The following is a 16,055-nucleotide window of genomic DNA, read 5'->3' as shown; positions in this document are numbered from 1 at the left end:
GAGAGAGACAGATGTCGAACGCTGCCGAACGCGGAGGCCGATTGTGCCTCTTTGTCGCTCGTTCCGCGCTCTCGCTTGCACTTCAAGCCTTAAATGGAACGCCTCAGAGCGAGGTAACGACGCATGGGTCATGTTTTTTCGTGCGTGCAGCCGGCTCCATCGAATTATAAGACGTTGTCACGTCAATAAATGAATAAAAATACACGAAAACGATAAGATTATCGGGATCAGTTCACCCAATATGTATATTGACCCATTTCGTTAGCTATTGTGTAGTTTTCGAAAGGGGCAAAATCTATCTAAGCAAATGTGCAAATTCAATTAATACGACGGTATTGTGTTGCGGTCTAACGTAATTTAGTTGAGTGAATTGAAGGTTGATGCCGGCGGTAGGTAGGTAAGGGAAGAAAAGAAAGTCTGGCCTAGCCCATTTATTGCCCCTTATAATATTGAATGAGTGGGGAATATAAATTATTTTCGCGGCACAATATTAACTAAACGACACCGTTGGCCCGGGCGGACGCCACCGACGACGGCGACGCCGGCCCACGCTCCGCGCCGTGGCGCAACCGGCGCCTTTACTTGCCGTCGTCAATATTTCACCGCGTATGAATTATAGCGCACTTTCTTCCACCAGAACGGCGTAATCAAAGAAAGTCCTCGCTATTCCTTTTGGTGATAAATGATATTTTCCGGAGAGGAAAATTGAAAATTTATCTCGAACCAATTACACCCCTCAATTAATTCCTGTTCGGATAAAGAGCGTCTCTAAATTCAAAAGACGAACTTTCATTTAACTTTTGATTTTTTATCGCTTTTAATAGATTGCATGGGGGACTTTTAAATTGGATTCATCAATTTTTTGCACGTGAGCCCAATAGTAAACAGGTATATGTACTAAAAAGGAGCTGAACTGCTCGCGTCTGCCTTGAAGAAGTAAGCAGCAAAGCTCATGAAACTTCGGCACAAAGTAAAATACAAAAAAGATCAAAAATAACAATAACCTAATAAAGATGGTTAAAATGTCTACTAGCAAGGAGGACATTAACTTTAAATAAAATGGAAGCGGTACTGACAGATCAGTACTGTATGAAAATAAATAAAAGTAAAACTAAAATACTGGTATGCAAGGGAAGAAAAAGTAGGGAAAGAGCGAATATAAAGGTAGGAGACGAAAAATTAGAAGAAGTGGCTGATTTTAGATATCTAGGAAGTCAGATAAGTCTGTACGGAAGGAGTAGTAGGGATACAAAGCAGAAGATAGCGCAGGACTGATCTGTCAGTACCGCTTCCATTTTATTTTATTTTTATTTTATTTCTGTTCAAATTTCCTATTTCGAATTGGTTTGACTGTATTAATTATATCAATTAAATTGCCAAGTTGTATCATACTTAACCTCTGGGGAAGGGCGTAGGGTAACTACCTCTATGATTGATGAATTATGCAATTAGAGATTTACAGCTTTTGCGACTCGAGACGACGGCTTAACTGTACATACGAATGTATTATTTATTTTCTTCGTTTATATTTGAAATAGAGAGGCACTCCTCTTAGTACTACTTATTATCGCAACATCAAAGTTCCTTTTCTGATTTATTTTTGCGTAGGGAGATACGTACTTTATCTCGTAAAGGAACCGTATCAAATACGTTCCCATCTTTTCTGTCTTATTATGAAGCTAAATAACGCCGGGCCGAAAGCAGTAACATCGCTTGAGAAAGCTCGTTTTCTTCATCGTATATTTCGGTAATTCCGTGAGGAAGTGAAGAAGGACCCGCGGATTCGCTTACTTAATACAATATTTATGAAGGGCAGATCTTAGACGGTTGTATGGCAGAGTGAGAGAAGTGAAAAGAGTGAGTTCGTTGTCATGATGAGGATCTTTTGCCCTGAATCGAAATTAAGAGCTTTTTGATTAATGATGCGAGTATCAAAAAAGGGCCGCAGCATCAACTAATACTTCCCTCAGATTGTATTCCATTCAAGTGAAGGAGCTACCCGGCTCATTTAAATATTCATAGGTTTAATTATAGGCATTGTTAAGCAAATAATCGATAATTTCGCGCTCGAGAGCATTTCAAACTCGACTGCGGAGAGGTTATGCTTTTTTTTTCTTCAGTCATTTTATGCTCAACGTTCCGACACGATTTATTAGTTTATTAGCTCTTAGCGAGTTGTCATCAGACAAACGCAAAACTAGTTGAAATTTTGCCTGATACTATTCACACACTTTGCGATGCATAATTTACAATCTATTTAGTTTTTAAGATATAGGCGTTCACGCCTGGAATCCATGACACNTACGTGTCAAAAATCATCGACGACCATACAATTTTTTTTTTCTATGGCTCTGGAACAGTATTTTTTTCTGGATATAAAAAAATTGCGTATTGCGTTTCAGAAATTTTTAATATGGAATCATCTATAATTTGACTGGCCCAAAATACTTTTGAGATCCTAAAACGGTGTTCCGCTTAGTTTAGTTTCATAGAATTTGATTTGTTTTCCTTATACAACATTGAAGACGAAAACACAACACGCTATATTAGATTTCCTTTTTTTTTTTTTCAATTTGCTGTTCTGTTTTAATATTAAAAACAAGTGGCATGGACTAAAATTGGACCGTTTAGAGTTCTATATTTCTTTTGTTTTATTTCTGTTTTTCACGATTTTTTTTCCAGTGAGTACCTAACATGTCAAAAGCGAGCGCGTGTTTTGGCATTTCTTTTATTTTCTATTTATTTATCGTAACGCCGGGGAAAGTGTATCCTTTTTGAATTTCATGATTGATACTTTCCCTTAACGTTTGCCTTCTACGATTGACTATATGTTTATGTATGTATGTATGTATGTGTGTGTGTGTGAGGGAGAAAGAGAGAGAAAGATAGGAGGTACGGGCATCGGGGGTTTGTGTTTTCTCTTGCGACAGCATGCTGATGACATTCTCATTTTATGGAAGATTACAATCGAATTGAAATAACAAACGGGACTAGTAAAGAAAAATGGGAAAAAGATCACATACGTCTTCCGAAAAGGGAAAAAAAAACAGGCAGAACATTAGTCGGGGGGCCCATAAAATAAATCGAACGAATACGTTTACCGCAATCACGACCACCTGGTGCCTCAAACATATATATGTTTCTGGTAGTTATTTTGATGGCAGTGTTACACGAGGAAAAAAGGACCCGATACCTGGTCCTGCTCGCCGTATTACGACATATAATCACAAAATGTACACGGCCGGTAAATGAAATCAATAACTCTGTATGTTTTTAGAAGAAAAAGTATTTATTGTAATTTAAACAAGTTATTTATTGCTAAGGCAAAATCTAGAAAGAGTAAACGATGATAAAAATTGTGAAACTCCTTTCCTGACATGATTAATTTCTATGTTCCGTATATATTTAGCCTTATTGTTACATAGAATCTATAAATTGTTAATTAGGTCACCGATAATCTAAATTATTTATTTAAAACTCCCAGCGAACACCTACTTACGTATTGGATTATTAGGTCAATTAGCGACCATTTAAATAGCGCAATCAAAAATAATCAAGAGGAAGTCGAATCCAAGATCGCAAAAAAAGCTAATAATGCAGGGTGGTGAAGCGGCTTTCCAATTTCACTCACCCTGCGATAATTTCCTAACATTTTCTAATATTTATTGGATAATTCTATTTAAATTATTGTTCAAGTAAATGAATTGTTTTTATCCATTAGCTAAATTGTTGACTAAATTACTCTAAATTATATAAATTCGCTTTTAATATTAGATCAAAGTAATTATACTTCTAAATAAATATATAAAGTTCGTTGCTGTAAGTAAATTTAACATTATCTGTGTATGTAGAATTACACAATTTTGAAAAAAAAAAAAATGTAGGGACGACTCTTGAAACGTAAATGAAAATCAGGACTTGTTATTTTGCAGACTAAAGTGGGTCATGGTTGAAGAGATGTCCAACGAAAATATGTTTAAAAAAAACAAAATTGCTTCCTTCGGTTGCCATGTCAACACAGGATCGAATCTGTAGAATGATTGACACTGTCCCACGAAACTCCATCAAAAGGGATTTTAGTTTTAATTAAAGTCTGCTAAAATTTCATCAGTCTAATATTGTTAAATTCTCGTAAAATCGTTTTTTAAAAGCGCCGGTTCATTTTCAAATGCACTTTTGCTTTTTACCGGTCGCCCACTTTTGGTTAGGTAGAAAAAAAATGTCCTGCTTCACGCTGGCCACCGCAGGCTTCTAATAATGAATGTTCTCAATTAAAATAATTAATTACCGTTGCTGTTTTCGTTCCGCCACTTGTTTATAAAACGAGTGCTTGGCTACTGATTTCGGCAGAGAACTGGGTCAAAGGTGGTGGCCACCCCACCTATGGTGTATGACAACACACAAAACATTGTATATAAACTAAACACGCCCGCGCCGAGGCTTTTGTATGTAGGCATGTTTGTTTGTACATTGGCTGCTCACGGAAAAAAAAACTTAATTACTTTAACATACCCAGTCGCGGTCGCGTGTGAGAACCCATTTAGACTTCGGCTTATTAATTGGACATTGCAGCGACAGAGTTTGCTCAATCATCTTGGAAAAATTGATAAAATACTAAAAACCTTTGGGCTGCTAATGCTGGTGGGCGGGCAATCCTTCCGGACTACGCCGGAAGGTAGGACGGAAGGCCCTCTTCAGTCTCCTGGGCGGGTGGTGGTTCGAGTGAGAAAGATCAGACGGACGAAATGAAGATAGAAGAGAATGAAAGATTATCTGTGGAATATTACTGCTCCGGCATTTGCCTAAATGATCCAAGGAAACCACAGAAAAACTTGGACCAAGGTCGACGGACCCGGAATCGAACCGGCGTCCTCCTGAATGCTAAGCAATGGTCTAAACCTCTAGGTTATGCCACTCTGTTGTGCGGATAGGAATTTTTCGGAATATTTACAGGAGAAAAGAATGAAAGATTATTTATCTGTAGAACATTACTGCAATTACCTAAGTGACCCAAGGAAACCAGAAAAATTTAGACCGAGGCCAACGGACCCGGAATCGAACCGGCGTACTCCCGAATACTAAGCAATGGTCTAAACCTCTAGGCCATGTCGCTCGGTGACTTAGAAATGAAAAACTACAACTTAAATTAACTTGAATTCGTAAATAAAGGGGGTGTAGTGTAGGAGTCCCTTCCTAAATATTATGAATGATAAGCTTCATTGGTCATTACAAGTGAGGGTGGCTCTGGTACAAACAATAAATATCTAGAAAGTCAGATAAGTCAGGACGGAAGGTGTAGTAGGGATATCAAGCAGAGGATAGCGCAGGATGCTTGCGAATGATTAATTTAGATATTCGGAAAAGATTGTTAAAAGTGTATGTTTGGAGCGCGGCGCTGTACAGGTGCGAAACACGGACGGTGGACAGGACGGAAAGGAATATTATCGGAGTATTTATAGGAGAAAATAATGAAAGATTATTTATCTGTAGAACTTTACTGCAATTACCTGAGTGACCCAAGGAAACCAGAAAAACGTAGACCAAGGCCAAAGGACCCGGAATCGAACCGGCGTCCTCCCGAATACTAAGCTGTGATCTAAACCTCTATGCCATGTCGCTCGGTGAAATATTAATAAAAAGAATTAACCCTCTTTTTGTCTTGTCTATATCAATTTGAATAGCTATTTAATGCGAGGAGAATTTACTGCTTAGCATTCGGGAGGACGCCGATTCGATTCCCGGTCCGTCTGCCGTAGTGTTAGTTTGGTCTGCCACTTTCGAAAATTGAAATATTTTCCACTAATAAACACTGATTCATCAATCAATGGATTATTCCGATTTAATTTAAATAATGGGAGGGCAAAGGGATCAGGCCAGGCGTTACTGTCCTCGTAGAATAGGGGAGGTAAAAAGATTTATTGATTAATTTCACCTTGCATAATTATCAGTCATCCGTAGCTGATAGTACATTTCTATTAATAGTATTTGTGAATTCCTATATGTATATATCCCTACAATATATACGTGCGGATGTTTCGTATGTGTAGATAGATGTGGAGATGAGAATCTCGAAATGTTCTCATGTGGAATGCAATCTGAATTCCTAGACGACGTTTCTACGCTTTTGTAACCTTAACCTCTTGTTAGCAATTGCCGATTGCTATTGTTATTGAATTCCAAGCATAGTTCAATACATTTCATTACATGTATTGTATTGAAATTGACAGATATATTTTGAAAATTTAAATTGTATATAAGAGCATGCAGTAAGATTGATGAAATTTTACTGGACAATTATTATTCATTCTCAAATTTTCGCTGTAAATTCTTGGCTTCCTCAAGATAACTATGACAGTTTTACAAAATGAAAGTTGACGGAAACTTTTAATACATACCTACCAGGTCTGTTCAAAAAGTATCGCGAATTTTGTTTCAAGAGTGGGGCCAAATTCGCGCACAAAGAACGATGTGTGAGCAAGGAAGATATCATGATACAAAACTAATTTTTGTTCTTCCAGAAGTTCGGGCGTTTCTGGCGGATTACTTCGCGCAAATTGCACATAACTTGCAGCTAATATTCCTTATTGACGGTTCCACCCTGTGGCAAGAACTCATCACCGAACTTGGCGCGCTTTTTGGGTGGTGCGGGAGCTTCCATTGGGATGACTAAGCTTTCCCGTAGGAAAAATTTCCATTGAAGTTCAATGGGAATCAATGGTAAATTTGTAAATTCCATTCAAAACCATTTGGCATAAATGGAAAAATAATTGTTTCACATATACTATTAGCCTTTTTCGATAAAGTTTTTGCTTGCCCAGGTGCAAGAGTAGTGATATTGCCAATTAGGTGGTGGAAAATCAATAATCTAGTTTTTGTTCTTTCACTTCATCAATGTTTTCGTCTGTTGTCGACGTGCTCTGGTGTCCGGCACGCTTTTCCTGGTTCACATCTCAACCCGCGGAAATTTAAAAATCGCGATACTTTTTGAACAGACCGCGTAAGTTGAAATAGAACGTATTAATAATAAAATCAGGACCAAACAAAAATAATGAATTCTGATACTGTCCTCAACGGTAAAACTTACAAAAACTGTTTCTGTTAGTAGTAATTGAACAACATATTATATTAAACACTTAATCCAAATTCCATTTAATTATATTTCCGTATAACTAACATATTCCACTATGCATTTGTAAAATTATTGAATTTGAGGTTTATACATACGTTTGTATTATAACAGGTACCTATTTGTGATTACATTCACAACGAGAAACATTTAATACGAGAATATTTATTTAGGTGCAGTTAATGGAATTAAAATTTAGTTATTCGACGAACGTTTTGGATTTATTTGTTTCTATCTAATACGGAAACTTCGTTAAATATCTCCCAAATAAATTTCAACTATCCCCTCCACTATTACCAAACAGAATTGAAATGGTCGGTGATCGTTGAGACCCTACACCCTAATGTAAAGCTGACGGATAAGGTGGAAATGACTGGATAATGATGAGGACAGTAAAATTATCTGTCGAATATTAATTTTTTCCGGAATTTGGGTTTATGATACAAAGAAACTAAGAAAAACTTTAGACCAAAGATGGACCCGAAACCGAATCGATGTCCTTCCCCAGACCGTCCTGCTAAGTGGGTTCTCTCACATGGGCGCATAAGAGGGTTCATCCTGGCGACACTTCGTGAGTTTCACTTGTAAAAAGAAAGGAAAATGAAACAATTGAAATATCAAGACCATTTCTACCTACGTCATAATATAGAGTAAAAAAATGGTATCACGAGAAGCTACGGACCAAGCCCGTACAATATACTAATGTCAACAAATAATAAAATCGATTCCTTACTTCAAAAGGACAAAACATCTTGTGACACATTTTTCAAACAATGAATAATGGGAACTAGGGTGCGCATTAATTTCCTGGTAAAATTAAGCGATTAAGGATAGAAAGAGAAACGTGTAGAGAGAGAGAGAGAAATGTTGCGAGATTATGTTCCCGGAATTTTTCCTCCTGTACGTTATTAAAATTAAATAAGTAAAGAATAGATCACAGAAGAATAGAATGAAGGTATCGCGAGGGTAAATTTGCCTGCCTGGTACCTTTATTTACTTGCATTCTTCATTAATAAATTGCCTTCACGAAGAAGGAGCGTCGTTTAGAATGGGGAAAATACTCTCACTCCTCCTCCCGATTTTGAGTGAGGTGGAATGGAACAGGATTGTTCATCACCGTCAAGGACTATGGAGGTACAGCTTTAAATTTAAACTGTGAAGTAACAGCTGTTGTAACGGTTGCTTAATCGACGACAACGTTACACGGCATACATATACCTACGTTTTACACAGCCACCTTTTACATTTTAAATAATCGCCCGCTTTTCCGACAACAGCTTACTAATTTCAACAGGATAATTCATCCATCACCATCCTCGATGTTACGACGTGGTGAACGGTAACTTGACATTCTATAAGTTTGCGGCTTACTTCACGTCAATAAAACCCTCCACATAATCTAGGTAGGCAGCGACAATATTATTACCCGACTAGAAATTTTCTTGGTTTATAGTCAGGCATCGAAGACGCGATCCACATCATAAAAGACAGTACAACTGTAGGTATAGATATATAAGGGGAAAAGATTAGTATGCTTAGATTTGCAGATGATATAGCAGTATTAGCATCTAGCAAGGAGGAGTTAGAGAAAGCTTTAAATAAAACGGAAGCGGTATTGACAACACAGTATTGTATGAAAATAAATAAAAGTAAAACAAAAATACTGGTATGCAAGGGAAGAAAATGTAGGGAAAGAGCGAATATTATGATAGGAGAAGAAAAATTACAAGAATTAGCCGATTGTAGGTATCTAAGAAGTCAGATAAGTCAGGACGGAAGGAGTAGTAGGGATATAAAGCAGAGGATAACGCAGGGTCAAGTCGCCTTCAATAAAAAGAAGTCGCTTCTATGCTATGGTTAATACAGAAATTGGAAAAAGGTTGTTTAAGGTGTATGTTTGGAGTGCGGCACTGTACAGGTGCGAAAAAGGTTAGAAGCGTTCTAAATGTGGTGTTACGGGCGAATGATGAGCACACCGTGGATAGATAAGATTAGAAATGAAGAGGTATTATAAATAAGAAATAGGCGAGATAGGTTAGTAGGACACCTTCCCAGGCATAAAGGTCTGGTCAAAGACATATTAGAGAAAGAAACGAGAGTTAATAGGGGTAGAGGTAGGCCTAGATTAGATTACTGTTCGCAAATAGTTAAGGATGTGGGTTATTCTAGTTTTAGGGAAATGCGAAGATTAGCTCAAAATAGGAAAATAGGAAAGAGTAAAGGTGCGTGTCCAGCCAGTTTTAGGACTAACGATCTTATGATGATGACTACATTTTGCATTTTGTAAAGCATTCATTCCCATCAAGTACATTTAGTTAAGGATGTAGGTTGTCCTAGTTTTAGGGAAAAGCGAAGATTAGCTCAGGATAGGAAAGAGTGGAGGTACGCGTCTAACCAGTCTTAAGACTGACGACTTTATGATGATGATAGTCAGACATACTCTAAAGCGAATCAGGCCCTCATACAGTTTTCCAAAATTTAGGACAAGCAAACGGTTATCTATTGAGTTCCTCATAAGGATAGTCCAAATAGGGTCAGCCTGAACAATTCTGAATTAGATTATCCTTGGGAAAATTAGAGGCTATCCCTAGCTGAGGTAAGTTTTTGTATTATTATTTGTTCATAAATTTTACTCATTTTATTTGAAGAAAAACAAGAACAATTCAAACATTCACCCTGGATTATTATTTAATACATTTTGATAATATTCATTTTACTGTTCTTAAACGTATTAGAAACAATATTTTCATTACTTCTTGTTCTCTTATTGGTAAAATAATATGAATTTACCCATAGTAAGAAAATGTTTTCAGAAATAAAGGATATTAGGCTATTATTCATAAGGACCTAATTGTAAATTTTAATTTTAATTTTCACTAAAGTTTGGCTTTTCTAGATCCTAATTAGACTCTACCTATATTTATAAGCATCAGTTAAATAATTTTCTAGTCGGGCTAATTAAGGTCCTAATCCGCTCCGGATTAGGTCCCAAATTCGGGAATAGGGAAGCGCGTAATTTTTCTAACTAGGGCTTTCTTCGGTTTCCTCATTCGGGACGAGTAAGGATCTCGGTTGGCCTAACCGAAATTTCCAATCGGGTATCAGGGAGTACGATTTCGACTTTGCTTATTGCCTATACTAGCTCGGTGGCATGCCTAAACATTTACTCATGACCAAAAAAAATATTTGCACTTGACTGTACCTACTTATACCCTCCTGCTCCTTCGTCATCTTCTCCTCTATGTTTGGAAATATTTAACTCAAAGTTTATGTCTGTTGCCAACAACATTATTGCCGAAATTCGATGAGAGAGATAAAGATGAAGTAATAAGCGAGAGAAGGGAAACTGTTTGAGAAAAGCATTTCTTGGAAAATTAAAGATGACGATGTGTCTCGTGGAGCTGACTGGGACTGGAACCAGGAGAAGAGGAATGGAATTTGCTGGTTAAGATGGAAATTGAATTTTGAGGTAAAGGAATAAAGGGAGACTCCCAAGCACTTGGGAAATTAGGACTGACGTTATTATCCTCGCAGCTGGGGTACGAAATCTGCCCCTGTACTATGGCTTTATAGGTAACAAGAATGTTCATCGTGACATCAAAAATATTTTGGTGAGCATGTAGTAAATCCGGAGTAATTGGGAGCGACAAGGAATTTTTTAGCTTGAAAATTAATAAACAACTTTTTCCGAAACTTTTCGAAGATACGTAGCTATATATACCTAAGTCAATATTTTAACCTGAAATGTGAATTTTGTTAAAGTAAGCCAGAAAATACTACAATGGCGCAGTAAACGCCATCTACAGCACGATGCTACATTTTAGGATTACGTATGCTCCAACAAGGTCCACTTGTGTGGATATCTATTTGCTGAAAACGAATCCCGGCGTAGGTAACCTCAACGTGATAACGGAGCTGTCTGTGACGCGCTGATGAGGTCCAAAAAGATCGAAATCGCGATCCGCGTCTGGCAGTTTCGACACAATACAGACCACTTCGAATTATTTTATTCGATTAAGCTAACGTGCCTATCACGTTGAGGTTGGCTACGCCGGGATTCGTTTTCAGCAAGTAGATATCCACACAAGTGGACCTTGTTGGAGCATACGTAATCCTAAAATGTAGCATCGTGCTACAGATGGCGTTTACTGCGCCATTTGTAGTATTTTCTAAAACGCACTGTTAAGACAGCAGGTAAAAGTTGGTCTGTGTTCTGTCGGAGCTGCCTGCGACGCGCTGATGAGATCCAAAAAGATCGAAATCGCGATCCGCGTCTGGCAGTTTCTACAGAATACAGACCACTTCGAATTATTTTATATGATTATGGTAACGTTCCTATCACGTTGAGGTTAGCTACGCCGGAGCATACGTAATCCTAAAATGCAGCATCTGCCACAGATGGCGTTTACTGCGCCATGTGTAGTATTTTCTAAATCAAAAAAGTATTTGCATTTTGTATTTAAATACTTTTAAAAAACCGTTTTGCACATCTCTGGTCCTCTCTCTTTTTTTTTTTTGACTTCCATAGCGCCCTTTAGTCTCTTATCAATGCCTCTAAATTTCTAACCTTTTCCGTTATGATCACATCTCATGAAAATTTTCATAAAAATTTTTCACCGGTCCATGCGAAAAGAAACAGCAAGCATTGCAAAAGCTCAGGACGTTGATTTTTCCTCGAGTTGCCAGCTCCGCGCCCTTCCCAATATCTACCCCGTTCATCGTTACATCCGTCACCCACACGGCTACCGCCCTTTCTTTCAGCCCATCAAGATCGTCGAAGCCCTCCGACTGAGGGCGACGCGACGTCGAGTAGCTCGTTCGCTCGCTCGCCGCGCCGGCTGCTTACCGGTAGGTACGTACTTGAGTTCTGCCAGATGTTACCAGCAATAACGCGCGGTTTCCTGCTTTTTAGATTTTAATACGCAACCGGCACGCTAAAGTATTGAGCCATACATTTTGTTTTACGGTGTGCACGGATTTCACGACCGATTCCGTTCCGTTCTTCCATTCCTGCTACCTAGCAAAGGAGCACCGTTACACGCTACTAGCTACTAGCCCTCATAACTTACAATGGAACAAGCTGAAACTGACGAAACGAAAAGTAACATTTAGCCGATATTATCGATTTTGCAACGCCAAACTTTCTGTCTTCGATTGTTGTAACAGAATGTCGACAGTTGCATTTCAAATAAATCGAAACTTTGAGTTACGACCTCCTATGAACACTTGTACCACATGCTTTTGCTAAAGTTGCAGAAGCAATAATAGTAAAACGTCAAATTCACAAAGGGTATTACTAGAGCATATGGAATTTAAAGAATTTTCTCCTTAAATCCACTGAATAATAAAGCTCGTAGTGAACGTTAGGTACTTAAATATTTAGATTGCTTTACAATATTAAACCTTTGATATATATTACACACCCGTGAAGTATAAGTCAGAATAAGACCGGGAGCTTTTTTTGATACGAGTAGTACTTAACTTCTCCTAAATACAGTAAAGGTTTGAAACCCTAGTTTAATAAATATCATTACCAAAAATGAAAGAGCTTTTTAAAAAGTTCATGAGCCAAAGTAACTATAGTGGGAACGATCAAAAGTGGCAAAGCCCGCAATAAATTATCTGTGAGAATGGACGTATCTTCTTTCTTGTTTCCACTTGGGACTGTAATAATTTGCTGCTGCGATTTGAACACGCCCTTGTTAAGTTAAAAAATACTTTATGAGCACTACAGACAAACTGACAAAAGATAACCGAATAGTATATATATATATATATATATATATATATATGTATGTATAGGTACATTGTGCAGACNATATATATATATATATGTAGCAGTGTTAGCATCTAGCACAGAGTGGTTAGAGACAGCTTTAAATAAAATGGAAGCGGTATTAATAAAATTGTATTGTATGAAAATAAATAAAAGTAAAACAAAAATACTTGTATGCAAGGGAAGAAAAAGTAGGGAAAGAGTGAATATAAAGATAGGAGACGAAAGATTAGAAGAAGTGACTCATTTTAGGTATCTAGGAAGTCAGATAAGTCAGGAAGGCATGAGTAGTAGGGATATAAAACAGAGGATAGCGCAGGATCGAGTCGCCTTCAACAAAAAGGATTCACTTCTATACTCGCGAACGATTAATTTAGAAATTCGAAAACGATTGATAAAGGTGTATGTTTGGAGTGCGGCGCCGTACGGGTGCGAAACATGGACGATAGACGCGGCGGAAAAGAAAAGATTAGAAGCTTTCGATATGCGGTGTTACCCGCGAATGATGAGGATACCGTGGACAGAGAAGGTTAGAAATGAAGAGATATTAGAAAGAATAGAAGAACAGAGGACTCTACAGAAGTCAATAAAAAATAGGCGAGATAAGTTGGTAGGACATGAAGGGCTAGTCAGAGACATATTATAGGCAGAAACAGGAGTTAAAAGGTGTAGAGGTTGTCCTAGATTAGATTACTGTGCACAAATAGTTAAGGATGTGGGATGTTCCAGTTTTAGGGAAATGCGAAATTAACTCAAGATAGGAGGGAGTGGAAATGCATGTCCAACCAGTCTTAGGACTGACGACCTTATGAAGATGACTCCCATTGTTATATTATAGATAATAGTTATTTTACATTATTTGGACATTTTTTATCGTCGTAAACAAACCGAGTGGCATAATATCCGTTTCGGATATAAATAGCATATTTTGAAATAAAATGGGCATGTTACGTTTCTTTTCCTGGTGTGTAACAGCTCGCGATTGATGAGATTAAGCTTTGTGCGAAAAATATTTCCTGCGAGCGTGAGAACTCACCCTCTAAAATATAGAAGGCCCATAATGATAAGGAAATGACGCGGCTTTACCCTGCGAGTAAAAGCGACCAACGAGAGTATGGCGGAGTGACTGGAGGGGGGCGGTTGGAGAACGGCCGGGCGGATTTCATATTATTTCCGGAAATGAACATTTATACGTTATAGAATCCCTAATGCGTCACGAACAATGCGGTAGTTTCGAATATGATCATTCAATTCGGCTCCTGAATAACTCACGTCTACCTATATCTGCCATTTACGGTTAAAATATCGAAAAGGACTTCCAAAAACGATAAAAATCTCTGTCTAAGTCATCAGATACGGTAAAAGTACACAAAGCAAGTATTGAAAAAGTGCAATTTCATTTAATTTTTATTTTAATTTGATGGCTCCATTTCCCTATCAGTTATTTTCCCTTTCCTTTATATCCCTCGGTTATTTCCACAAGCTGTGCGGTGCATTTCGCGCCTGACCAGAGTCCGAATCATGAATGTGCGCAGGACCGTCTTTAACCTTTAATTGGTGCTCCTGGGTACATAAGAATAACGGGGCCTTTATGGCTTTGACAGAAGACTGTTTTTGTTACAACAGCCAAAAAGGGCAGATAAGCAAAATTGTAAACTTATTGAACAATTATTTTTATTTCTTTATAATCACAATAGCGTTCACGGGTTAGTGCTTAAAATTCTATGTTTATTGAAAAGTTTTGATAAAAGCGAAATCGTCAGTCAGTTGTCCAAAGTCTATGTCTATAAGCACATCACATTTTGTGACATATTGATCAGTCTTTCTTGAACCGTTGTATTTTTTATTTCATATTTTATTCTTTTCAGTTGGGAGAAAGAGCGCTACCCAATTCCGTTAGTTATCATGATCCTTAAAAAGTTTTTCAATGCACTTTGTACATTTGGAAATGTGTTTTCAATTTTATTTTGTGATTAACAGTTGATTTCCTCAAAGTAAATATATTCATAGGTAATAAAGATTAGTTTTCGGTTGGTGGGTGGATCTGGTAGAAAGTAGGGGGCCAGATTCGAATAGAACTTTTATTAGTAATCTGTATGTGTTACCTAGCAAGGAATTAAGAGAGGGAGCTTTCAGTTTTATCTTCTTCACGGTACGCATACAATTTATAATCTCACATACAATGACAAATTAATACTCTTTTGGATTTCTCCTTTTACCCGTTTGTGCCCAATTCCAAGATTCTAGACAGAACTTTACAAGCGACGAACAAGGTCCAGCTTGCGATCGTAAGAAGTCTCTTTAGGATCTCGATTACGCCCCAAAAGACAGAAAACAATTTCAGAGAACATTATTTCTCATTTTAAGAGTCAACTTCATACATCTTTCCTAATAAAACAGAGACGCTCGTAAATATCAATAATCGAGACACTTTAAGGCTCTTACGATGTTCGTCTAACAAGAGAGCTTTTGATGTCCTTTTACCTATATTCCTTTTCGAAATTGTCCTCGTGACCATACGAGCAGAAATTTCCGTTTAATTAAGCCCGAAGCCCTTTCGTACTTTTCAAAATAAAATTAATGGGGGGCATTTTTAGAAACAACTACTTCCTAAATAATGAAGCACTAAGTAAGTACCTACTTGTGAAGTTGAATTAAATTCTCTTTGGATACAGTTGACATTTCTTCTTCGGCTATACATCAGGCATCTTTAGGACCCTTCTGGATGTTGACTGATAGCCTGAAACAAAGAAAAAGCCTTAAGGATTAACTTGAAATTTCTTAGATCTCAAAAATAAAATAATTATAGCAACACTATGGTGACATTGCGTGCGTGCTAATTATTGCCTGTGTTTGATTGTGAAGATTGTAGGGTAGGACAAATGGATAATGCCTAGTTCCCTCCCATATACCTGTTTATAACTAGGGTTAAAATTTTCGGTATGTCGAATTCCCTCCTAATTATACATCAATTGCCTCGCAACGGCGGCGGATGAACTTGAGTGCTAATTGCCACTATAAAGTCATAAAGAGTTGTTTAAATAATACAGCCTCGCATCACATATTAATCTTAATATTATTCATATATTATAGACACCACAATAACAATAATAATTTTATCGGACTACCCTTCTATTGGGTATCATACACACA

The 16,055-nt window shown here is 37.5% G+C and overlaps 2 protein-coding genes across 2 annotated transcripts in view; one reads left to right on the top strand and one right to left on the bottom strand.

The window, feature by feature from the left end:
- Positions 1-16,055, top strand: part of LOC108734373 (synaptogenesis protein syg-2) — a 261,522-nt gene that overhangs the window by 12,129 nt on the left and 233,338 nt on the right. The gene's annotated exons all lie outside the window — the stretch shown is intronic.
- LOC108734380 overlaps positions 1-16,055 on the bottom strand; it is a 120,308-nt gene that overhangs the window by 55,169 nt on the left and 49,084 nt on the right. The window contains exon 3 of the transcript XR_003231402.1: positions 15,544-15,642. The gene's annotated coding sequence lies outside the window, so the exon portion shown is untranslated. The remainder of the gene's footprint in view (positions 1-15,543; positions 15,643-16,055) is intronic.

The sequence above is a fragment of the Agrilus planipennis genome, unplaced genomic scaffold, assembly GCF_000699045.2.
Source record: "Agrilus planipennis isolate EAB-ADULT unplaced genomic scaffold, Apla_2.0 scaffold54, whole genome shotgun sequence".
Taxonomy (NCBI): Eukaryota; Metazoa; Arthropoda; class Insecta; order Coleoptera; family Buprestidae; genus Agrilus; species Agrilus planipennis.
The sequence above is the reverse complement of the archived record's forward strand: the minus strand, read 5'-3'. Positions and strand labels throughout refer to the sequence as shown.